This window comes from Bos grunniens, chromosome 14 (assembly GCF_055505025.1).
Source record: "Bos grunniens cultivar Pamir isolate PY7600 chromosome 14, Bosgru_T2T1.0, whole genome shotgun sequence".
NCBI lineage: Eukaryota > Metazoa > Chordata > Mammalia > Artiodactyla > Bovidae > Bos > Bos grunniens.
The window spans coordinates 19,966,238-19,992,999 of record NC_141178.1 but is presented as its reverse complement, the minus strand read 5'-3'; the positions used below and the strand labels follow the sequence as shown (position 1 = coordinate 19,992,999).

Sequence of the window (26,762 nt, the reverse complement as noted above, 5' to 3'; positions counted from 1 at the left end):
AATGATTTATTATGCTGTAGATCAGAAGTCTGACATGGGCTAAAATCAAGGTGTTGGCAGTGTCCAGTTCTCTCTGGAGGTTCCTAGGGGACAATGTGTATCTGTGTCTTCTCTGCTTGTATTTCTTGGTGTGTGGCATCCTTCTTCCATCTTCAGAGATAGGTATGGTAGATGGTATCCTTCCCATGTTGCCACCTATCTGTGTGTTTACACTCATATAATTAAATTGGACCTACCTGAAAAATCTAGGATCAGATACCCAGCTCAAGGTCGCTAACCTTATTACATTTGCAAGATCCCTTTGCCATGTCAAGTAACATAGTCTCATGTCCTGAGGATTAGAGCATCTTCAGAGTCCATTCGGAGAAGGCAATGGCACCCCACTCCAGTACTCTCGCCTGGAAAATCCCATGGATGGAGGAGCCTGGTAGGCTGCAGTCCATGGGGTCGCTAAGAGTCGGACACGACTGAGCGACTTCACTTTCACTTTTCACTTTCATGCATTGGAGAAGGAAATGGCAACCCACTCCAGTGTTCTTGCCTGGAGAATCCCAGGGATGGTGGAGCCTGGTGGGCTGCCGTCTATGGGGTCGCACAGAGTCGGACACAACTGAAGCGACTTAGCAGCAGCAGAGTCCATTATTCTGCCTACCCAGGGCACAGCATGGATGCCTGAGTGTGGAGACTGTTTTAGAAGAATAAGAAAACCCAGTGTAGCTGCACTATGTCCAGGAGTGAGGGAGAAAGTGCTATTGAGAATGGAATGAAAATATGTGTACGGCAGGATGAACCAGAGATGCTTTCAGCAGAGGCCTGAGTTTAAAAAGTTTTAGTGACTGAGTTAATTCAGTCACTACTATTTTACAAAAAAAATTCTTTTCTTTGTAATAGAAAAAATGGATATTGGCTACACGATCAAAAAGAAGTAGGTAGACAAATTCCATTTCTTCTTTTTCTAGTTTTTCTTACTTACCTGTCTCACCCACCAGAAATTTATTAGGTAAGCCACTGTGAATCACAGGAGTTTTGGTACAATATATTTGCTCTCCAGTGAAAACTAGCATTACATTGCTAGTTATAGTTTAAAAAAAAAATCAAATTTTATATTCACAGTACCTGAGGGGTACATCCAGGCTGGACAGAGTGTCCCTCTGGAGTGAAATAACAGTAAATCTTGCTCACCTTCCTTTCTAACCATGTTTGACCTGTGTCCTGATTCTTTCAGCTGCTTTCCTGGGTGAAGATGGTATATCACAAAAGGAGACTTTGCTGACTGTATTAAAGTCCCTAATACTTAAGTCCCTTAGCTAGGAAATCCTCTTCCTTAGTCTGCTCTAGACTGCATTTTCAGATCGTCATTGCCAATATTTATTGAATATTTATGAGCAATAATGGGCTTTAGGTTGGCCGTAAACTCCATACCCTCTTCCATTCCAATCTCCATCAAATGTTTTATTGTATTAAAGCTCAGATGTTAAAAGCTTGGTCTTCAAGTTCTTCATGTGGCAAAACTGTCCTGAATGTAAGTCACTTATTATTATTAAAATTTTTTCCCTTAATACTTCACCATTGGGAAGAGATAAAAGAGAATAAAATCTGACAGGGAATGTTAGACAGATCTGAGAAATAAATGTATATGGTGTGGATTCAGAAGGAATAATTTTCACCCAAACTGAGAATAGTTGGTCAGGGTAGAGAGAAACTCATTAATACAAGAGTGTGGGCTTAGAGGACACACAGACTGGAATTTAAATCTTGGCTCATCAAGACATGTGGAAATGTAAAATGTAACAGCTACTTTTTCTTTTTTTAACAACTGCTTTAATAACCAGAATTTGAAAATTTTAGCAATACATGTTTCTAACAGGAAAACCTTAACATATAGTCAAACTTACTTACACAGAAATAACTTTTATTAAATATCTAGTTGTACTTGCTTGCAAACCTTCTTCAGTATACTCACAGCCGCTGAGGTCTGAAATTGAGGAATTCTATAAATAGCATTCTTTCCTGCTTGAGTTTGGAGATAATTAAGAAAGAGACACAGGAGGCAGACAGATGAAAATAATGAGCCGCACTTCTAAACCAGCTTAACCTCAAGTCTAAAGCCAGATTCGTCAATCTAGTTTTTGCCTGCTCAGTTGCTGAGTCGTGGCCTAACTCCTTGCGACCCCATGGACTGTAGCCCACCAGGCTCCTCTGTCCATGGAATTTTCCAGGCAAGAATATTGGAGTGGGTTGCCATTTCCTTCTCCAGAGGATCTTCCTGACACAGGTATCAAACCTGGGCCTCTTACGTCTCCGGAACTGGCAGGAGGATTCTTTACCACTGAGCCCCCAGGGAAACCCGATACACTTTCATCAGGCTTTAAACATGAGGCTCTGCGGGTTTGTGGATTCCTTCTTCTGAATCTATCTCAGGCAGAACTAGAATATAAGATGTGTCCACCTCACAGGCAGAGGGAAGAGGACCAGGGAACACACACGGTCTGAGGATACAGGCACATCTGTGGGGACGAGAGGGCGGAGCCTGCTGCCCGCCGCTGGCGAGCTGAGTTGGATACTTCACCGCTCCTTTCAGCAAAGAAGAAACCGCTCCTGCTGGGATCCCAGGGCAGCCCCTGTCTTGTCTCGTGCCACATGTGAAGCTAGGCTTGGCATGTCTTTGCATTACCTCCACAGAGCCCACTTAGATTTTATTGAAGATTTCATGATGGAGTCCAGGGATGGGGTGGGAAGTTACATCACACACCCTGTAGTTTTTTTTCCACTCAAAAAAAAAAAAAAAAAATCCTTTTAGTTCACCTTAGTCTCAGATTTTAGCACATCAGAAACTAAATCTCAGAGCTTCCCTGGTGGCTCAGTGGTAAAGAAACCTGCCTGCCAATGCAGGAGATGAAAGAGATGCAGGTTTGATCCCTTGGTTGTGAAGATCCCCTGGAGGAGGGCATGGCAACCCACTCTAGTATTCTTGTCTGGAGAATCCCGGTGGACAGAGGAGCCTGTAGGGCTACAGTCTAAAGGGTGGCGAAGAGTCAGACATGACTGAGCACACAGGCGTTTATAAACAACAAATAACTTTTTCATATGAGTGATTGTGGAATATTGAACCTTTAAGGAAAAAGCATAAAATTAAAGCTTTTAAAGCTTACTCTTTATTTTGCTGTGGTTTGGATAAAACTGGTGAAGGAGTCCCAAAGTTTATACACTGGAGAGTTGCCCAGCATCACCTGGTTCCGTGTTTTGTTTCATCTTTAGAAAATGGTCTCTGGGGTTGTCTTGACTAAATGGCAGTCACTCATGGATCCTGGAGTGGCTTAAATACTGCCCAGACAATGCTTCATGTCTCAGACAATCCTTATTTGTTTCTTATTTTACGTGTAATCATGAGGGGTGACTTACATATAGTGAGTTTTGGAAGAAGAACTTGACATAGCAAGCTGACATGTACCAGGTAAGTTTGATAGGCGCTTCCACGCTGAGTGTTTTGAACCATGCTGCACCTCCCTCTTTAAAGCCGAGGAGATTTCTATGAACTCCCGGGTGCTGAAGGTCTCAGAGCTCTTATGCGCCCTTTCTTTCTCTTGTTTGCAGCAGGTTACCGTGTTCTACTCTTTCAACAAGTGCTTCATTTCCGTTACTATGTACAGAGGGTTGACCCTGTGCCAGGCAAGATGCTGTGCAAGGCATTGGGGGCCAGGATGAAAGAGCTTCCATCACTTCGCTGCTGCCTGTGGCGACTGCCTCTGAAGGATCTGCCTGCTTTCACTACAGCCTTCTTCCAGGCTGTGCCTTGCACTGCTGCCACAAGGATGCTCTTGTCCCCCGTGACCCATGCAGCCCCAGCCCTTGCCGCTGCTCCCGCTACTTTTAGGAGCAGTTAGGTTCCTGAACATGGTCTGCAGATGACAGCCCATGTTCACCCTGGGTACTTCCTCCTGCCCCTTCTCCCACCATGACCCTCTCCCGGGGCTTCTGTTCTTCTTCCCATGGTCTCCCTTCAGTTTGTCAAATACAGCTTTTCCCCTCCATCTCAGAACTTGGGGTATGTGGTTTTTCTGCTGGGAGGATGAGGGGGCTCCTTCCTGCCTCTCCTTTTCCTCTGGATAACTGCTACAGTTTCCACTTCAGCCTCATTCAAAGTGATCACCTCTCAGGATTCTTACTAGGAAAAATGCAGCACAAAGCCTGTGTGTAGCGATTTGCAGTTGTAGTTTTATATTCATTTGAGAGATGCTTATCTCCTCTACTAGACTGTGAGCTGTCCAAGGATGGAGTTTTGACTATGGTCGTCATTGTATTCCCAGTGCCCAGTACAGTGTAGGCTCAATAAAACCCCTGTCAAATGGTTGAATGAATATAGACAGATTCCTACCCTCTAGGAATTTACAGTCTGGTGGAAGGAAGAACGACTCAAACAGAAAATTAAAATATGACGTAAGTGCTGTCTATGACAGAGGAACTGTGGAATGCTATAAGATCACATGGCTACTACCGTAGACAGGGATGGGAAGGAGGAGGTGGGAGAATATATATAGTGTGGTGGTTAAAAAGCACTGGTTCTGGACTCAGGCAAAGTTATGTTCAAATCCTCGTTTTACCCTTCTTAGTTGGGTAGCCATTAGGAAGGTCATTGGACCTCATTGTACCTCAGTGTCATTATCTGTAAAATGGGTCCAGTAATAATACTGAAGCCTGAAGACTTGTTCTACTTGTAATGGTGTATTAGTTATCTATTGCTGTGTAAAAAATTACCCCAGAAGTTAGAAGCTTCATACCACAAATACTTATCTTATACAGCTTCTAAGGTCAAGAATCCAGGAGTGGTTTAGTTGGGTGGTTCTGGCTCAGAATCTCTCATGAGGTTGTTACATTGTTGGGTGGGGCTGAAGTCTTGAGTGGGGTTGGAGGACCCACTTCCAAGCTAACTTACCTGGATACAGATAGGCTTCAGTTCCTTCCCTGATGAGTCTATAGGGCTGCTTATGACATGGCTTCCTCCAAAATGAATCCAAGAGAAGACAGGCCCAGATGGAAGCTGCAGCCTTTCATAATCTAACCTCAGAAGGGAGAGAGCATTGCTTCTGCATATCCTAGTGGTCACAGAGGCAGCCCTGGACTAATGTGGGAGAGAATTGCACAGAGGCAGGAATATGAGGAAATGGGGGCCATCTTAGAAGCTGGTTACCCAGATGGGCAGATCTCAAGGAAACCTGGCTTTGGTCTTTGGTTTGACCTGCTGAGGTTGCCCTGAAATGTAAGTGGTCAGGCTCATGCTCACTGGTGAATATTTTCAAGATAAGATGCACTGATAACTCTCTCTGATGGTGTTGATTTAGAGTTTTGACTGTTTTCACTATTCCCTACTGATCTGTTCTTCTCACTAGCACTGACCAGCTCCACATAGAGCCTCTGGGATTGATTGTTCAGTTGTTTGCTTACTCATCCATCCTTTCTTTCAAAAGTACATTTACTGCATTTATTGATAGTGAAATGTAGGTGTGCGAGGCTCTATAATGAACTTTATCTCTCTGGACTGATGCAAAATCCTCTTTGAGGGAGGTGTACATTATTCCTATTTTCACAGATCTCCAGGCTAGCACTCAAGAAGCTAGGTGACTTCCTGAAGGTCATATAGCTATTAAGGGGGCAGTTTCTGAGTTCTGACTCAGGGCTATTTCATCCCAAAGCTCATCCTCTTAAACTAAAAAAACAAGCATAAACCCCACTGTTCTTACTAGGGGAGTGACACAAATTCTTTGTAAAAATTTCAGAAAATGAACAGCATAGTTAATCTTTTCATATATCTTATGATGTTATTTTTCCTTTTGGATAATTTCTGAGAAGTGTGCTTAAAAGACATTCAAAATGTTAAGGCTTTAAAAATGTGTCTGGCATACTGAGCTCCTGGAAGAGTACTGAGTTACTCCCCCAAATATATGTTTTTCATACAAATCTGTATCTAAGAGATAACTAAGGATATAATGAAACTCATATCTGAGTCTTTGCCTTGTGCCTCCTGTGTGCTCGGGGGCTCTGTTTTATTCTATAACAACAGGAGGTGGGGAAAATGAGGTTCTAATAAAAGTCTGGTTTACCAAGATCTATCCAGAAATAAAAAAAGAGCAGCAGAAAGGCGAGAGCAATTAGATTTAGGTTTACTTTTGTTCTATCAGCTGTTCATTGTGAAATTTCAGACAATGGTGTGTTGTGTGTTTAAGAGTAAGGTGGTGTAGTTCACACCAGCTGACTGACAGATGACTAATCATTTCCTGCTCTTCGTTAATTTGCTGAAAAGAGAATCAATCCAGCCACGTCTTCAGTTCAGTTCAGTCACTCAGTTGTGTCCAATTCTTTGCGACCCCATGAACCACAACACACCAGGCCTCCCTGTCCATCACCAACTCCCAGAGTTTACTCAAACCCATGTTCATTGTGTTGGTGATGCCATCCAACCATCTCATCCTCTGTCATCCCCTTCTCCTCCCGCCTTCAATCTTTCCCAGCATCAAGGTCTTTTCAAATGAGTCAGCTCTTCGCATCAGGTAGCCAAAGTATTAGAATTTCAGCTTCAACATCAGTCCTTCCAATGAACACCCAGGACTGATCTCCTTTAGGATGGACTGGTTGGATCTCCTTGCAGTCCAAGGGACCCTCAATCTTCTTCAACATCACAGTTCAAAAGCATCAATTCTTCAGGGCTCAGCTTTCATGATAGTCCAACTCTCACATCCATACATGACTACTGGAAAAACCATAGCCTTGACTAGATGGACCTTTGTTGGCAAAGTAATGTCTCTGCTTTTTATATACTATCTAGGTTGGTCATAACTTTCCTTCCAAGGAGCAAGTGTCTTTTAATTTCATGGCTGCAGTCACCATCTGCAGTGATTTTGGAGCCCCCCAAAATGCAGTCTGCCACTAGTAAACTGATTATTCAGCAGAAAGGGATGATTTATCCACAGGGCTTATTTGGTACAACCATATACAGAGCAGGGCTTCCCCGGTGGCGCTAGTGGAAAAGAAAGTGAAAGTGAAAGAAACTGAAAGAAAGTTGCTCAGTCGTGTCTGACTCTTTGCGACCCCATGGACTGTACTACCAGGCTCTTCCGTCCATGGGATTTTCCGGGCAAGAATACTGGAGTGAGTTGCCATTTCCTTCTCCTGACCCAGGGATTGAACCCAGGTCTCCCGCATTGTAGGCAGACGCTTTACCATCTGAGCCACCTGCAATGCAGGAGATACAGGAGACATGGGTTTGATCCCTGGGTTGGGGGACTCCCCTGGAGGAGGGCATGGCAACCCACTCCAGTATTCTTGCCTTGATAATCCCATGGACAGAGGAGCCTGGTGGACAACAGTCTATAGGGTCTCAAAGAGTTGGACGTGACTGAAGTGACTGAGCATGCATATACAGAGTGCCAGGGAGAAGGCAGGCATTTTGTTTAGCAAGTCACTTAAAGGAAAACAAATAAACGTGTGTTTTTATATCCTTAATAATGGCTAATATTTAGCGAGCACTTGTTATATGCAGACACTGCTCCAGGGCTTTCTCTTTCTGTCATTAATACAGGCTTTTCACTTTGAGGTATGGGAACAACAGGCCATTTGTAGATGCCTGGTAAGTGTGAGAACTGCTACTACTGTCTGGAAAAGGTGTGGGGTCCAAAAGTGTTAGACGTGGTTCCATTGGCTTTTTTCAGCTTATTGTAGATGAATGTGACTTAGGTTTGAAGGAATGACTGAAAGAAAGATGTATTAGCTCATTATCTATAGGAGATGCCATAAGGATGGGTGAGAAAATGATAGTTACCATGTTCTAATATCTTTGAAAGCAAGATGTTAAAGAATCTCAATTTGTGTAATAATTGCATACTGATAGAACTTGAAAGAATACAGTTTTTATGTGAATAGATAGTTAAACTTCTGTGAATGCTTCGGTGGAGTCCTTATCTATATTTTTTTCTTATTTGGTGACTCCACAGCTTTATAATTGAGGAGCCTTTAAAAATATGTATTTATGTATCCGTGAAAGTAAAACATAAATGCCTAAAAGAATGAGAGGCCATTAAAACCCCAAGACATCCCTGAATCAAAGAGAAATAACATCTAACCAACCTGACATGCTTGGAGAAGGAAATGGCAACCCACTCCAATGTTCTTGCCTGGAGAATCCCAGGGACGGGGGAGCCTGGTGGGCTGCCGTCTATGGGGTCGCACAAGGTCGGACACGACTGAAGTGACTTAGCAGCAGCAGCAGCAACCTGACATGTGTTAGTATTTCCAGGTGTTTTATGATGCCAGCTTCAGAGTTAGACTGCCTAGGCTTGGATCCTGGCTCCACCATTTATTAATTTTGTGCCTCAGTTTCCCCCACTATAAAATGGGGATAACAGTGATCAACCTCTAGAGTTTCTGTGAAGATTAAATGAATTACATATGGAAAATAGTTAATCTAGTGCCTGGCGTAGAGTAAGAGGTCAAGCAGTGGTACTTATTAGCACTCTCTTCATATTTATCTTTTAATATGCTGCTTTAAATAGCCAGTTAAGGGTAGAGATAACATGTTTAACTATCCCAGTTTTGAGTGTTTAATATTTAAAATCAATATTAAAAAATTAATGTTTCTTATTAGTATTTAAATACTTAATATTTTACCAACTTTTAAATAAGGAGGATGTTATAAATTAGATTTTAAAGAAATCAAGATTTCTTTAAATTTTTAAGATTTCTTGAATTTTGTAGCACGTATGAAATGAGATTATAGCATCTATGATGACTTTTTAAATATACATACCCCAGATTTCTGAGGCATATTGTTCTTTATATTGTCATTTGGAAGCTTGTCTCCTCATAGGATTTCTTAGGTTGTTCTAATATAAGGACCTGGCTCCTGTTTTTTTTTGTGACTATCACATTTTTTGAGATTTCTTTTAAGGCAAATTAGGACTTGTGAGGTACATCTGGCCTGATGCTTGTTTTTGTGTAACCTTTGAGCTGAGAATGGTTTTTACATTTAGAAATCAAAAGAAGCGTAATATTTCATGACATGTGAAAATTATATTAAATTCAAATTTCCTTGTCCATGGATAGAGTTTTATTGAAATAAAATCTGCAGCCACATGGATTCCTTTTCAGCTTGTCCATGGCTGCTTTTGTGGTGCTGCTTTTGTGGTGCTTTTGTGGAACTGAGTAATAGCAACAGGGACTGTATGGCCCATGAAACCTAAACTACACCCAGCCCTTTATTAGAAAAGTTTGCTGGCACCTGTCCAGTTCCAAATGTGGTAAAACAGAGAGGTCAGATTCAGCTTTGTTCATTTTGGAACTTGTTAGCAAGTGAGGCCAGAGGCAGAAGCTTTTAGGTAAAATAAACTTCCTGGATTATATGTGGATTTAACTACTTTAAGCTGTCCTTACCTTCTGAGGCAATGCCAAGTGAGAACGTTTAGAGACAGCAGAGTGCTGGATGCTGCAGCTGCTGCTGCTACTAAGTTGCTTCAGTCATGTCCGACTCTGTGTGACCCCATAGACAGCTGCCCACCAGGCTCCGCCGTCCCTGGGATTCTCCAGGCAAGAACACTGGAGTGGGTTGCCGTTTTCTTCTTCAATGCAAGAAAGTGAAAAGTGAAAGTGAAGCCACTCAGTCGTGTCCGTCTCTGTGCGACCCTATAGATAGCAGCCCACCAGGCTCCGCCGTCCCTGGGATTCTCCAGGCAAGAACACTGGAGTGGGTTGCCATTTCCTTCTCCAATGCAAGAAAGTGAAAAGTGAAAGTGAAGTCACTCAATCGGGTCCAACTCCTTAGCGACCCCATGGACTGCAGCCCACCAGGCTCCTCCGCCCATGGGATTTTCCAGACAAGAGTACTGGAGTGGGTTGCCATTGCCTTCTCCCAGAGTGCTGGATGAGAGAAAGGGAAATGCCTTCAGGGCTGAAATCAGAAGGTTGTCCTGGCAGGTGGGCCTGATCCTTAGGCAATCAAGAGAGAGCCTGTGAATGGAGGTCTGTAATCTGTAATTTTTTTAGGTCCAAATGCATTAGATAAAAAGGGCACAACCCAGTGGGAGTGTTTTTACTTTTCTGTCCTGATATTCTTAGGCTATAATCTTCTCAACTGCTTCATCAGGGTTTATCTGCTGTAATTACTGAGATTTGTGGTACATGTTATCAACATGTCAAAAGAACTAAGAAATTTTTCCCTTAAAAATATGAAAAATTATCTTAAGCTGCCAACCATGAAATGCTTGAGACTTATTTCTTTGTAGAACTTCATAAAAGTGCTTCTGAGTGATTCTTCCTGTTTACCTTGCTGCTGATAAAAATCCAAAGGACATTAAATTCGGTTACTTTCTAGACAGAAAAATTCTGGTAGATATTAATTCTCTGTGGCAAGTTAGAAAGTTTGTTCTACCCTTTTGAAGACCTTCTTTATTTAAATTTTTGTTGAAATTTCTTTTTTGACATAGATCCTCATTATTGTTTGGAATGAACTCACTAGAGTAATAATACCTTTAGGATGTCTCATGTTTTAAAAATACTGAAATAATGGGGCATGATATTAGCCTAATGCACTGCATTAGGATTCTGCGTGGTGCACTGTGGTTTTTGACTTCTTTGTTCCGACGGCTTGGTCATGGACTGAGACTGTTCAAGGCGTTGTTGAGACAATTCCCTCATTTCTTCCAGTTGTCCTATCCCTGCAGCCTTATGGAGTACAGGGCATTGAATAAGAGTTTTAACTCTGATCTTGACATAGAACTTGGTGACATTGGAAAAGCAGCAGTTGAGTTCCAGGATCTAGTTGACAAAATCAAGAAGAAAATTATAGAGCAGAGAGCAAGGCTTTATGTTTTTATAACAGTGAAAAATGATTGTAAGTTCTTACAACTCAACAATAAGAAAACAAAGAAGTAAAAAATGGACAGAAGAGCTAACAGACGCTTCAACCAAAAAGGGGTACAGATGACAGTGAGCTTTGGAAAGTATGTCCAACGTCATATGCCATTAGAGATTGCAAGTGAAAACACACTTGGATACCACTACGCACCTAAAATCCAAAACCCTAACAGTATCAGATGTTGGTAAGAATGTGAGCCAGTAGGACTTCCTGTTCATTGCTCTTGGGAATGCAAAATGGTACAGGTATTTGGGAAAACAGTTTGGCGGGTTTAACATATTCATACCATACAATCCAACAGTCACGTTCCTTATTATTTATCCAAATAAATTAGAAACATATGTCCCTCCAAATGTTTTAGCAGCTTTGTTTTATAGTTGTCCAAACTTGAAAGTAACCAAGATGTTCTTCAGTAGGTGAATGAATAAACTGGTACATTCATACAATGGAATAGTATTCAACAATAAACGCGTATTCCTAAATGGAAGAAGCCAGTCTGAAAGAGCTATCTACCGTATGATACCAACTATATCGATGCTCTGGAAAATTGTCTCCCAACTATGGAGACAATAAAATGGTCAGTGATTTTCAGGGGTTAGGATAGAGGGAAGGGTGAATGGGTGGAGCACAGAGGATTTTCTGGGCAGTGAAACTGTTGTGTTTGATACTGTGGTGCTGGATATATATCATTATACATTTGTCAAAATCCATAGAATGTATAACAGACAGTGAACCCTAATGTAAACCATGAGCTTTAGTTAAAAATAATTTATCAGTATTGACTCATCAATTGTAACAAATGCACAACATTAACATTGGATTTAATAATAGGGGAAATTTATGGGGTGGAGTGGAGCAGGAGGGATGTATATGGGAATTTTGTACAATTTTTCAGTAAACCTAAAGCTGCTCTGAAAAAGTCTGTTAATTAAAAACGAATAGGTAGTGTATGATTGCAACATCTAGGTCTTAATCTATTTCCATTCTTGTTAACATTCATTAATTTTTTGAAACTCAGTCCTGGTTATGGAAGAACAGCAATTCAGCCACTTTATATAACCTAGAGACATAATTCTTAGAATGTATATTCCCACAGTTGCTTACACTGCACTGAAATATTTGTCGACTGGATAAAAGTAGTATAGAAGAATGAACAGATTGATGGATCCCTTTATCCTTAGAATAAAGAAGACTCTTGAAAGGAGGAAGTGATAGTTTAGCAATAATTGGAAGATTTTTTGGAATTTCTATTCAAGTTACCAATTTAGAGCGCAGCTGTGGTATAACCAAAAGAAGCAGGGGTAAGGAACGCTCAGCTGGTCAGTCTGCCAGTATTGCTTGAATGCTACTGTGTGCTGGGCCCAGCACACAGATGTTCAACATAGTCAGGGTCCCTTCTGTCAAGGACTAACAGTTTAAAGACTTTGATCATATCTGGGATGGACCATCTTGGTTTTGATTCTAGCTGCAACACATATAGGCTGTGAAATCTTGGGTGATTTACCTGTGCTTTTCATTTCTAATATAGCAATAAGGATCATACCTACCATTGAGAGACTCATGAGGATTAAATTTAGGCATATAAAGCACCTCACAACAAAAATTATAGATGAAGTTTTCCTTTTACTTCTCTATGGAATTGAGAGTACAGTGAGGCTGTCAAAGGCTTTGGATTTCTTTATTTTTATTTTTATTTTTTTAGGCTTTGCATTTCTTTATCCTCTTTAACTTAATTCTCTACGACCAGCTCAAGGGAAATAGGAAGGAAAAAGTGGGTTAGAGGCAGCTGTGAACTGAGGGGTAAGAGACAACCAACTTCTCTAACTGTTTGATCTGATAAAGACAAATCATTACTCTTTAGAAAATCCCCATAGACGTTATTGTTTCAAATTAGTGTTTGTGTGTGATTAATTATGATTATTTTTCTTCTTCAAATAATGAGACAGAAACACAAATTCAATACACTTAAAGCTTTACACATACACGCATGCACAAATTCAGTTCAACTGCAAGTAAGTGACAACAGGCAGTTCTTCACTGATAAAGATTTCCCACATTGACATGAAAGAACATATTTGTAGAGCCAAGTGGCCACATTTCTCATCCTTTATGGTAGTGGAGGGGCCTATTAACCCTTAGTCCAGTTTTGAGTGGTTATCAGCAACAATGGACAGAAGAGCCCATTCAGAGAGGACCCTGCAGGCAAGCCACGTCTGAATTAGTGCAGACAGACATGGGCAGAAGGACACTCACACACTCTCAAACAATGAGCTCCTGAGCTATGTGGCTTCTCTTCTCAGAGAACCGCCTTTACTGAGTTATATTTTCCTGCAATATTATCTATTTTTATTTGTTTGTTTGTTTGAAAGAGAGACGAAAATTACATGAGCAAGCCGTGTCTTTAATGAAAACCATATACCAATTTGATGGATTTCATTGTCTGGAAAAAACAAAGAACAACAGGTCCTGTGCATAAGCTAATGCCTCCACCTTTTTATTAAGTATGTGTTCATAATAATATAAATTAATTGCCTTAGCTGGAAAGCTTTTGTCAGTCCTCTGTCTCAGAAATCAGGTGCTTAAAATCTTTAACCCATTAATTTTTTTCCAAATGACCTCTGCTTTTTATGATCTTCACATGTCTTAATCTATAATCCCCCTCAAATCCTCTCAGAAGCAGGCAAGAAAAAAACCTAAAGTAAGTGTAAAAATAGTACCATAGCTTCAGATGGGCCACAGAGACATTTGTTTTTAGAACTGGAAGAGTCCTCACTCAGAATTTTCCTTCTTTTAGAGGCCAGTCTGGGGCACTAAGTAGAGGAAATTTTTTAAAGGGTAGAGAAAGAGTCATTTATTTTTGAGTCTTTCATACAGCTCTTTTTCCTACCCACTGAAATTAAAAACAGACACACACACACACATTGCCAGTGGATATTGTTGTGGGAAGGAATACAGCTCAGCTCTGTGCTCTGGGGGCAGACCTGGGTTTGAACCTCAACTTCATGACGTACTAGCTGGGATCTCAGTTTCTTCAATCGAAAATAGGACATAATAATGGTACTTCCCAGGCTGAACTGTCTGAGAAGTAAATCACATAATGCATATGCTGCTGCTAAGTCGCTTCAGTCGTGTCCGACTCTGTGCGACCCCACGGACTGCAGCCCACCAGGCTCCTCCATCCATGGGATTTTCCAGGCAAGAGTACTGGAGTGGGGTGCCATTGCCTTATATAAAGGGCTTAGACTAATGCCTGACCCCCGATAAATGTTCAAGTAATGGCACCTTTTATTATCATTTTCTTTACATTAAAGTCATTAGGATGTACCATGATAAGTTCTAGATACACACCAGTAGAGAAGCTACTTTCCACATGTGACTTTTAATTTAATTAAAATAAAATAAAAGTCAACATTCAATTCCTCAGTTGCATTAGCCACATTTCAGGGGCTTAGTACCACATGTGGCTAGTATTTTTTTCCCCTCCATGAGTTTTGACGAGAGGAAATTGAAAAGTCAGTGGTGTAGAGGAAATTCAAGTATCAGTTGGATAGCTGAATCCTGTTGTTGATGATGATGACAAGCACAGGTAAAATCTGAAGGTTTACCATGTATCAGTGCTTTTTTTTTTCTACACAAATCACATTTTATTTGTAAAGCATTACATATAACTCAGTTATGTAACAAAGAATAAAATGTAAGAATTTTTAATGTTATTCTCACATGCACTCATTCAGATGGGCACATAATACTCCTAGGCTATGTTTCAGTGAGGTTAAAAGCCTTTTCAGGGTCACAGGGCTGCTGTAGAAATGGAGCTGAGATTTGAGCCAAGACTCTCTGTCTCCAGGGTCAGTGGACTGGAATCATTATGTTTTCTTTTAAGATGCCTTTGATCGAGGCAGTTCTCAACATTTTGGTCATTACTCAATGACCTTCCCTCAGAGTATAGCCCATAGAAGCAAAAGGAGGGGAAGCTAGACTTGGTCCCTTTCAGTTACGGTGCTGGACAATAAAGAAGGCAGAGCATCAGAGAACTGATGCTTTCAAACTGTGGTGCTGGAGAAGACTCTGGAGAGTCCCTTGGAGAGCAAGGAGATCAAACCACTCAATCCAAAGGAAATCAATCCTGAATGTTCATTGGAAGGACAGATGCTGAAGCCGAAGGTCCAATACTTTGGCCGCCTGATGCAAAGAGCCAACTCACTGGCAAAGACCCTGATGCTGGGAAAGATTGAGGGCAAGAGGAAAGGGGGGCAACAGAGGATGAGATGGTTGGATGGCATCACTGACTCAATGGACATAGTGAAGGACAGGGAAGCCTCACGTGCTGCAGACCATGGGGTTGTAAAGAGTCGGACACGACTGAGCGACTGAATGACAGCAACAACCTTGGTTTCATGGCAGCAGTGCATTATGGTGGGAAGCCCTGAGTTTAGAAATAGAGGCTTAAGTTTGATTTTAAACAGTTGCTAACCTTCGTGAGCCTTGTTTTTCTCCTCTGTTTTCTTCATCCATTTTTTGGTAGAGTTGTTGTCTCCTGAAATCTGTGTACTTCAGGGCACCCCCTCTGTGCAAGGCCTTCTTCTAAGCACTTCTCACATACTAATACACTGACATCTCACAGCCCCTTACCTAGTAGATTCTGTTAGCATCCCTGTTTTATTAGTATCAAAATTGAAGGCTTGAGAAGACCAGTAACTTGCCTAGACTCACACAGCTACTGACATTGCTACAATCCAACTCATATAGACTTGCTCCAAGGCTATGCACTTGATAATAAAGATCCTCTCCAAATGTTAAAGGAATCCTTCTTAAATTTCCCCCATGCAACTCTTTGGATGCCTTTTGGAGTCCCTTCTGATTGGTCACAAAAATTCTTTCTAACTTACAGAAACATGTGTTCGATATGTCAACCACCCCTCTTCACCCTGCTGACCCCATTTGTAGAATGAGGTGTGGTCCTTTCCTTCCCATGCCTGGAGAAGCTATGCTGAGCTTTTTCCTCAGCCCAGGAGAGCAGTTTCCCAAATGTTCTTTTCTTCCTGAACCACTTCTCTGAGTCCTCAAATTCCTTGTTAATCCTAGCAAGGATTAACTCCTTTTTGGGGGGTCACTTTATTCGTCATTTAAAGTTGTAAATAAAAACTCTACAGACTCTCCAGCTGTCTTCCCAAACTCCTCTTCTCTCTCTCTTCTAGTATTTTATCAGACTTAATTAGACGTAAATTCCTTAAAAAAAGAATTACTTTAAAATAACTCACATAGCAATTTTCCATATGTTGTTTTAACACGTTCTACTTAAAATGAAGGCCATAGCTGATGGCAAGTAACTGAAAATATATTGAGATTCTAACATACTTCTGAGTGTTAACTCAGAGATTCTGATAGTATTTTACCATCAGTCATTTGAAGCAAATTAGAGTTCTTGAACCAATGATAGAATCAGTTTTCCTCCCAGTAGTGATGCAACCGAAGTCCTAGAGTTTAGGAGTAGCAGCTGGGTGTCATCTTTCTGGCTTGGCCTTTCAGGAAGGGACAAGGAAGCAAAGAAAATGAGCAGCTACAAAACATTCCCCTTCCAACCCCTCCTTCTACCTCCAACCTGATTTAGTACAACATAGGTAGCTGCATTTTTTTATTTAAAAAAAAATTCTGTGATAGAAATGGAGAACAGCTGCTTGCTAACCTCCTGACATTTTGCCTTTTACATTTTAATTCCAAGTTCAGGTCACTTAGTTGTCCCCACTTCTTTGAGTTTTCCTTGTCCAAGCCTCCAATCCTCGGACTTTAATTATTTTTACAGCAATTTGCTAACACCCAGATTTTCAATCCATGATGACCTAGTAATGTTGAATCAATAGTACAGATACTTGCTGCTAGATTAAGGACAAGATAACTATCAACTCTATGGGAACAATTAGAAATATAGAAAGCAGGAGGAAGAACATCAAAAAACAAAACTAAACCCACCAACCAAACAAGCCCACCAAACCCTCTAAATTCTTTCTCATTAAAGAAGATTTTCCAAAGCTTAAACTTCAGCAAAATATTATCCTCAAATGGAAATGAGTCAAGGACTCACATGGGCCATATGCTAATTGAGGAATCCAGTTAGATGCCCATAATTATGTGATGAAAAGTTTAAACAAGAATAAGCAGGTATGACCAAAATGACTTCCTTGTGTGAGAGGTGAGTTTACAGTTCGCTTTTAATACCTTGATGACAGTAAATCTAAGGTAAGTCTCAGGGGACCTTTTCGTTGGCAGGGCAGTTTGCTGTGGTGGGTCCTCTCCTGGCACACACAGAGAAGGGGTGTGCTCGGTCCCTTCACGCATGTTTCCTTTTTCCTCCCATCCCAGTGGCTGCTCGAATCCTCCTTGTCAGAATGGAAAGATGAGGGGAGCCAGAAAGTTTTGACTTGACGTCATTGCTGTCACACAGCTTTATAGTCTCTGGACCTGGCAGGTATTTAAGGCTAAAGTTTTTCCTCCTGGGTGTTTTTATAGACTCTTCAGAGACTACCCACTTCCCCAGCCCCACACTCCCACCCCCACCCACATTCCCACCCCTGCGTGCGGCTCTAATCACTGGGGCCTTTCCCCAGTGTAGTTCTCTTTATGCAGACGATGCACCGTCTCTTCTTTGGCTCTTCATTTACTCCCTCTTCATCCCAAGGAATCTAGAGTCACCTCTAGCTTTCATCAAGCATCTAGGAGACCCTACTAGAAGGCCCTCAGGTGACCTCACACCAGTCCTCACACAGCCCCCTGTCCACTTTGTCACTGGAAATATGCAAGCGTTCTTTGCACTGATGAGCTCTGGGAGTGCAGGCCCATCTGCTTCCAGTACATCCTTGAACTCAGGTCGGCCACTCAAGTCCGCTTCCCACCTTGTAGGATTTTCAATCCAAGGTGACTTCTGCAGTGCAGGAGTAAACTGCCCTTCACCAGGCTTGAAGTGGAAATAGCTGGCCTTCACCTCTTTCCCAGGGGTTAAAAATATAGCTCTCTCCAAATAAATCCTTCTCACAAATTCTTTTCTCAGTTGTCTCCCTCTTGTCTCTCTCTTTGATATTCTTGTTGAAGGTGAGGGGTCTGCATTCTGTCACTGGTTATTGGGCACTAAAAGTTTGCCATGGGTTTGTCGTCTCTAAACTGAGAGAAAAGTTCTCATTTTGACACGTTGCCACATACGTAATCCACAGACTACACTCACGGAGGACTGTGTGTGCTGTTAGGTCTGGACCAAGCTAGGACGAAATGTGCTCTCAGAGGGATTTTAGCAGGGAGTTCTTCCCAGGAAAAAGACCTCTACTCAATGGGTAATGCCCTGATTAGAGGAGCTAAATGGCTTGAAACCCACTCTACCATAGTAGTGATTGGATTTTTTTTTTTTTTTGATTAGAAAGAGGAAATGTTTTTCTTTGGTCAAAATCTCAAGGGTAATTGGGTTCCAGCAGGGAGGCATTTGCTCTTGATTGCAGCCCTCTGTGTTTAGACTTGTGTGTCATTGCAGCCTGTCCCTAGACTTCCAGGCCATGCCAAGTGGAGAATTCTGAGTTTACCTATCAGCTGGGCTGGCAGTTTTCAGAGAGCAGTTTCAGTTGCTTTGACTTTCTCTTTTGAGCTCCTCCTGTCTTTGCTTGGGGGTCTGCATTCCTCGTATCAAACTGGCTTTTGAAAGAACTTCCTACTCTCTAGGTCAGGGGTCCTTACAAAAGTGGCCCCAAGCCACCCGTGGCCCACTGGTGAGATTTTTGTTTGGCTGGTAGGTCTGCACAGTGTTTTAAAAGCCAAGTCATCTAGGCTTGTTCCTTTCAACCTGATCACATAGTTGTTGTGGGTTAACTGCACACCTGCAGGCATTGAAGCTTTCCTACCTCTTTTTGGATCTTTCGGGATAGCTTCCAGTGTGAATTAAGGTAAATGCTCTGAAATGAATCAATATGTCTTTGAGTGATTAGGAGATAAGGTAAAGTTCCTTTTTGTAGTTTTCCATTTCCTTTGTCCATGACTGATTGTTTAGTGGGAAGAGGAGTGATGCGTGCTAAGTTGCTTCAGTCTTGTCTGACACTTTGCGACCCCCGTTTGCAACCCCATGGGCTGTAACTCACCAGGCTCCTCTGTCCATGGGATTATGCAGGCAAGAATACTGGAGTGGATTGCCATGCCCTCCTCCAGGGGATCTTCCCGACCCAGGGATTGAACCTGTGTCTCTTATGTCTCCTGCATTAGCAGGCAGGTTCTTTACCACTAGCGCCACCTGGGAAGCCCTGAGAGGAGTGATGGGAAAGTATCAGAAATAAAGGGCCTCGTCTCTCTGTGGCATGAAGGCTGCTCAGGTGAGGGCTGTGCACAGGTAGAGACAAAAGAGGGGCATTTATTACACACACACACACACACACAAAAGGATATACTCACATTTTCCCTCCACACTGACAAGAGTTCTTTAACACTTAAATTGAGAAATTAGTCAAGAAGATGAAGGATGACTAAGTAAGCCTTTGGTCAGTGATATAATGGGACCAAAACACATTGGGCAGATATGCCTTTATCCCTTCAACTTCTCCAGAGTATAACCAAAGCGGTGCCCACAAACTAAAGCACCCTCATGTCCACAGCAGCCCTGACCTATGGGACAGCCTGGCGGGGTACTCTTTGAACTAGAAAGTAGCCTGTCTCCATATTAAGAAGGTGGATACTCTAGCAGCTCACCTTGAACAATCCCAGTGACAAGACCACTATTGTCACATATGGATTTGGCAGCCCCTTGGGAGGCATTGCCAACCCTCCGCCAACTGGTTTTTTAATGGATTTTCTGTGACTGAGTTTACCTGGGAGGAACGCCTGTTGCAGCTAGTCAACATGGCAGCCCGTCTATGCTCCAGAGTGTGTGTGATGTGGGCTGTGTGAGTCTAATTATAGCATCATGAACCCACTTGCATCTGTGTCTCATCTCAAATCCAGAATTCTGTTGGAACCAGGATTTGATTTACCTGGTCACACTCCTGCTTGCCCCTGGAGCTGTGGTCTTTTCTAGGGGGTGCAAAAAGCACATTCTTTCTTGCCCGTGTTCATCCCCCCACACCCCACCCTCCTTAACATTCTACTCAGGACAATAGGTAAATGGTGGAAATCTGTTCTTTCCCTGATGTGGGTTACTTTTCTCCAGGAAAACACACTCCAGTGTTCCGGAATTCTGGAGTTCATTCAGAATCCTCCAGTATTCTGGCCTGGAGAATTCCATGGACTGTGTATAGTCCATGGAGTTGCAAAGAGTTGGACACGACTGAGTGACTTTCACTCAATGTTGTAGAACCTGCTAAAACCATAGGCTTTAGTTCTTGCAATGTTTTATAGCAGGAAACAAGCAAAGTTAGTTGTGCTTTTGTGGTGTATTTAGATTCCAGCATTGATTATAAGAACAATAAACACTTGTCCAGTGCTTAATAGGAGCTAGGCTTTTATCATATTGTTTTACAGGTGAGGAAACTGAGGCACAGAGAAGTCAAGGAATTGGCTTGAGCTCATCTGGTGAGTAAGTGGGGGAGAAGAGGGAGTCAAATTCAGGCAGCGTGGCTCCTGAATCTTTGTTTCTAATTATCACTGCCTGCACTCCTTCAGATTAATGATGAAAAATTCAAGTGAGATTTCATGTGGAGGTTCAATGAACTCCAAAGTATTAAACAGATATCAATTATCCCTTTCTGTGTTCCTTAGGGGTGAATGTTATGGACAGGCACTCCTTCTGAAGAGAGTAGAAGTATGAGAAAGAACTTTAGCAGCACATGTGCTGATAATGTCACCAGGATGGTCATTGCATTAGTTTTCTATTGCTGGGGGCTTGGACTTCAAATAACACAAGTTTATTATCTCTTAGTTCCTGGGGGTCAGGAGTCCGGCATAGGCTAGCTGGATCCTGCTCAAGGTCATCTCAGGCTGAAATCCAGTGGCAGCTGGGGCTGTCATCTGAGGCTCAGGGCTGTCTTCTCAGATCACTGGTTGTTGGCTGGATTCATTTCCTTGAGGTTGTAGGACTGACATCCCTCCTTCCTTGCTAGCCTTTGGCCGGGAGCACCCTCAGCTCTCGAGAACTCCTGAGGTTCCATGCCAGTTGTCTCTCCCATAGGCAGTTTGCAGCACAGATGTCTGCTTTCTTCCAGGCCAGGAGGAACTCACCTCTCTCTGGCTGGCTGGGATGGAGTGGGTGCCCCCTCACTACTAGTCATATGAAAGGAAGTGAAAGTGTTAGTCGCTCAGTCATGTCCAAGTCTTTGCAACCCCTAGGACTGTAGCCCACCAGGCTCCTCTGTCCTTGGGATTCTCCAGGCAAGAATACTGGAGTGGGTAGCCATTCTCTTCTCCAGGGGATCTTCCTGACCCAGTGGTCGAACCTGTGTCTCCCGCATTGCAGGCAGATTTTTTACCGTCTGAGCCACTGGGGAAGCATATAATGTAACCTAATTGAGGAAGTGGCCATCCCATCACAGTTCCCCACTAGAGGGGAGGGATTATACAGGTGGATACAGCCTGGGCAATGGAGTCTTGGGGGTACCTTAGAATTCTGCCCACTCGGTTGCAGTTTTGGAGCCCAGAGGGATCTCAACAACACTGCCAAAGTGAATGTTAGAAAATTGTGGAATGGGTTACTAGTGCACAGGGATACGTCCCCTAAACATATTTATGTGCTATTCTGGTTAATGCTATAGAATCTTGAGCCTTCTGCTTAGGTTTCCTAGGGGCTTTTCTGCCACGGGAATAATCAAGGCCACCAAATGCCAGGTGGGGAGAACAGCCAGGGAGTTTGTGGACTTGATTCTGGTGAAAGTTGATGCAGCACCCTTTGCAGGCACACAGGCTCACCCTGTTTCTTACATACTTTGCAAACCCTGCACACAGTACTATGTGATGGATGTCCACAGCAAGGATTGCTGTTTGACAGAATGTAATTACTGCCTCTGTCCCACTGGCCCACAGACAATTGTTTTCTTTCCACATGGTGTGGACAGAGTCTGTGTGGATGGTGCTGGTTTGATTTCTGTCATATTTTATTTGCCCATTCCCTGAAGGCAATTTAAATCCCCAAATCGGTTCAGTTGAGAATTACCATGGAGGAGCCCTAGGATCAGTTTAGTACCGTAAAGCAATGGCCATTAGGGAATTTCAATGAGTCAGAGGCCCTAGAAGACCCCATACGAAGCAACAGTATCCTCACCAGCTGGAAACTGTTGCTAAAGTTAAGTATATGCACACTGATAAACTCAGATGGCTCAGGGTTGAAGGCAGAGCGTAGAGAGACTTTATTTGGGCACAGGTTGAGTGCTTTGAAACTTCAGGTGTTGAAATCATACAAATATTTATTGTTAAAAGATATATATATATACACAAAGTGCTATCAGTTCAGGTTAAGGTCCTTTATTTAGTTTTCTTGAAGATTTAAAAACAACAGCTGTATCTCATGGTCAAGAAAGAAGGAGGCAAACTGATGTGAAATACTTCAGTTTGTTCAAATAGTCATGCTAAGAACTGGGTCCCTTCCAGTTCTAGGCTGAGGGCAGTGGCCATCAGGAATATTTCAGTGATGGTACCGAGAGCATTCTTTTATTTTGAAATTTATGAATGTAACACAGTCATCCCTTGGCATCTGTGGGAGATTGGTTCCAAAATCCATAGATGTTCAAGTCCCTTGTATAAAATTGCCTAGTACCGTGGGCTCTTGTATCTGTGGTTTTCACCAATGGGTTTCTTTGGGTGGGTAGGTTTCTGTGGACCTGTGGTTGGTTGAATCCATGGATGTGGAACCAGTGGCTACAGAAGGCCAACTACATGTGTTCTTGGCAAAAAAATAAAATTAGAAAAATAGAAGAAAGAAAAAAGTTTAAAACATTGTATATGATTTCAATAACAGTTGGTATTTTGCCATACATGTGCATATATATTATACACATATGAGAGGGTAACAGGCGGGAAGGCCAGAGGTCCCCAGGCAGCAGGAGGAAATAAACTGCAAATGGCAGATGTTTCTTTTCCTTCTCTACATGAAATTAAAAGGGGGTTCTTTTAATTCTGTGTTGACGACACCTGGCTCTGCCTTGAGCTAACCAATGTGTGTTTTCTTAGGTCAATGAAACTGTGTATTTGCTTTGGAATTTGCCTTTCTTCAAAATGGTTCTGCCTAAGACTAACTTTTATTTTCTCAAAACTTGGGCTGATAATGGCTCAACAAACCAGTGTTCTTGTCAATTGTTTTATGGCTGGGGGATGATACACCTCATGCCATCTTATCTCAAAAGTGCAGATTGTGGGAGAGGGGCCTGGTGAAACTCCGTCAGCCCTGAGGTGTCTCTCTTACATGACTAACAGCTTTCTAACAGACAAAACACCTTGCTGCAAACCAGCAAGGGGGCACTTTCTCTGTCCCCTTCTGATATCTGTCAGAAGCTTTCCCTATCTCTGTTATACTTTAATAAAACTTAGCTACACAAAATGCTCCAAGTAGTCAAGCCTCATCTCTGACCCCAGATCAGAATCCTCTCCTCTGGAGGTCACAAATCCTGGTGTAGTACTTGGCTCGCAGCAGCAACCTTTCACACACACGCACCCAATATAATTTCATTTAAAACATTTTTACAAGTATATTTTGAGATTTTTAATGTGACATTAGATATTCTTCTATAGTATAATGGTATGATGGTTGAGAGTACAGAATTCTGCAATCAGAACAGCCTTCCTGAGTTTGAATAGCTCAGCGCCATCTAAATCAGTGGTCTTGGGCAAATTACTTAACCTCTTTGCCTTAGTTTTTCTCTGTAAAATGGGGGCAATAATAGTACTTACATCATAGAATTATAGTAAAGATTAAATGTGTTAATATATTTACAAATTGCTTAGAATAGAGGCTGCTGCATGGTAAGTGCTATGTAATGTTTGTTTTTATTAATGGTTGCATAGAATTCCATCTTCTGGGTGAGTCATAACTTATTTACCATCCACTGCTTGCTATTTGGATTTTTTTTTTTTTTTGAACACCATCTCACTGTTTATTTAGGTGATTTTGAAGTTCACACACTTACACCCTGGATGTTTTTGATTTTTGATGATTACAAATTGTGAAACCCTGGTACACACTTTTTGTGTGCCCATTTAAAAAGTTATTTCTTTGTTTCAGGAAATAAAGTTTCTGGATGAAAATATACTAATATTTTTACGGTTCCTGTTACATATTAGCAATTAATCTCTGAAAGGCTGCACCAGCTTACGTGTCTATAGTACTGAGAATGCCTGTTGTTCTCAGTGATGAGACACAAACAGTATCTTACTTTGTTTCCATTGGCATTTCTTTGATTACAAGCCAGAGAGGTTTTTCCATATGTTTATTTACAATTTACATTTATTCTTTATAAATTATTGCTTCCTGGCCTTTACCAATTTTTACATTTCTCTCTTAAACTGACATTAAATGCTTCTAGTATATCCAAGGCATACTGAGTGCATTCAACAATAATCATGATGAAGATGCTGAAGACAGTTGCCCAAGGCATATATCACATCTCAGAGGCAGTAACCTCCTATAGTCAAATTCTTGTGCAAGGCTCGCTCAGCTCCTGATCTTCCATCAGAGGCATTTCATCATAGCCTCCATGTTCTTCAAATTTGTTATTATTATTATTATTTGGTTATATTTCTATGGGGCTTCCCAGGTGGTGCTAGTGGTAAAGGATCCGTCTACCAATGCAGGAGACTCAAGAGAGCCAGGTTTGATTTCTGGGTCAGGAAGATCTCCTGGAGAAGGGAATGGCTACCCACTCCAGTATTCTTGCCTGAAGAATCCCATGGACAGAGGAGCCTAGTTGGCTACAGTCCATGGGGTTGTAAATAGTCGGGCACAACGCAACTGAGCACACATAGCAACAGTGTAAATCTGTGGTATAAAGAACTTATGGTTCAGTTATTTGAGGAAGAGGTTGCCATGAATGTTGCTTGAAACACTGCAAGAACAGGATTGTATCCTGCCTCTGTAACTTCAGAAATCATCTTGTATGGCAAAATCAATACAATATTGTAAAGTAAAATAAATAAATTAATTAAATTAATAACAAGTTTTTAAAAAAGAAATCATCTTGAGGTGATGCACTTTTCTGAATGAGATTTCATTAGTGACAGTTTTCGTCTTTGCATCACAATAAATATTGTGACTACCTTGGAGAGAATCTCTTGGTTTATTAATGAGCTAAGTAGTCATCTAATGAGAAACTGTCAGTAATCCTGTGAACATGTGGAAGAAGATTTATTTTTAAAGGCCTGGGTGTGCAACGGGTCTCAGGAACAAGAATTTATTCACTCTTTAAATTGGCTCCTGAATTCTGCCTTCCCGTTGGCTATGGAGACCTCTGGCTACATGGTATGCTGTTGCTGAGTGTTGAATATCAGCAGCAGTTGATGGTCTTAACTTGTGTTCCTGATTTTCTCCATGCAAATCTTGCAGGCTAAAACACATGATAAAATCATGTTTTTAAAATACCACAAAAACATGTAAACTTCAATGAAGTGAAACTTGTTCTGTTCTGGAAAATAGGCCAAGATCAATGGGGATAAGTTCAACATTTCCTGTTAATGTAAGAAAGAACTGATTTTTTTTTTTTTTAAATCTCAGAAAGTGTCTCCTCATAGTATGGGTCACCTTTTTGAAGCAGTCACTGGGATTTTTCCAGCATAGATCAGATGATTAAAAAGTAATGGTTACTGGATTTAAGATGGAGAAGGTGGGACCATGCACTAGGTAACTTCTAAACTAGATTACTTCTAAGGTTTTTTCCAACTTGGAGATTCTACAATTATGTTAATTAAAAGAAATCATCTGCCTATTTTTCTAAAGTGGTAAAACTAATAGAAACTGGAAGTAGAGTGGTGGTTACCAGGGGTTGGAAGGAGGAGGAAAGGGGACTTGTTATTTAATGGGCATAGAGATGTGCTAGGTGAAAAGTTCTGGACATCTGTTTCAACAAAGTGAACATACTTAACATGACTGTACACCTAAAAATGGTCCAGAAGGTAATTTTTCTGTATATTTGTTTTACCAAAATAAAACCAGAATAAAACACCCATGAAACTGCTATGAGTTTTGCTGTAGGCCAGGCACTAGGGGACCCATAAGTCCAAGACAGTCCCTGCTCTCAGCTGGTTCACTTCCCCTCTTCTGTGAGAAGTGAGGTGCCTGGGCAAGCCAGGGTCCTCAAGAGCCAGCTGAGGCATCACTGCCCTTGCTCCTGTGGGCACAGCCAGTAATCCAAAGAAACAGAACGCCTTCTCCCTTCTGCTGTCTTCCAATTTCCTGCTAGTGCCCCAGATGATAGAACCCAATAGGAAGCCAGCTGCTGAGTTAGTCTGAAAAAGGTGGTGTGCATAGAATGTACATAGAAAGGAAGAACGTCCACAGAAAAGAGTGTGGGGTTGAGCGAGGAAGGTGCTGTGAGGCACAGTCCATCCCTTTGTCTCTTTTGCATCCGCTCACAGCCTTCTACCCACACACAAACTCGATAAAACAACCCCAGCAGCATTGAAGTGCTTCCCTTGATACAACTATCCCTTTAACAAATGAAGGCATGCTCCCCTTTCCCCCAATAAGGGAGATAACAAAGTTTCATCAGTCAGTGCATCCATGTTTGAATGAGCTTAGTGACTCTCACTAAGGTTAGTCAAAATCCCACTGTATAACCCACAAGGCTAAATTGTAAAGTTAAACGATCAACCAGCATCCCTGATATGACAGAGCAGGGGAAAGGAAAAAGGAGGAAGTGATTTCTATATACAAATATGTACATAAAAAAACAAAGAAGAAAATACACATAGTTGCTGTAGTTCT

The 26,762-nt window shown here is 41.8% G+C and overlaps 1 protein-coding gene across 7 annotated transcripts in view; it reads left to right on the top strand.

Moving 5' to 3' along the window:
- The window catches only part of NCALD (neurocalcin delta), a 539,433-nt gene that overhangs the window by 167,297 nt on the left and 345,374 nt on the right, over window positions 1–26,762 (top strand). For 2 of the 7 annotated variants that reach the window (XM_086336205.1, XM_086336199.1), the window contains exon 1: window positions 20,383–20,434. The exons of the other annotated variants lie outside the window; for them this stretch is intronic. The gene's annotated coding sequence lies outside the window, so the exon portion shown is untranslated. Of the gene's footprint in view, window positions 1–20,382; window positions 20,435–26,762 lie in introns of those variants that run through there. 7 annotated transcript variants of the gene reach the window in all.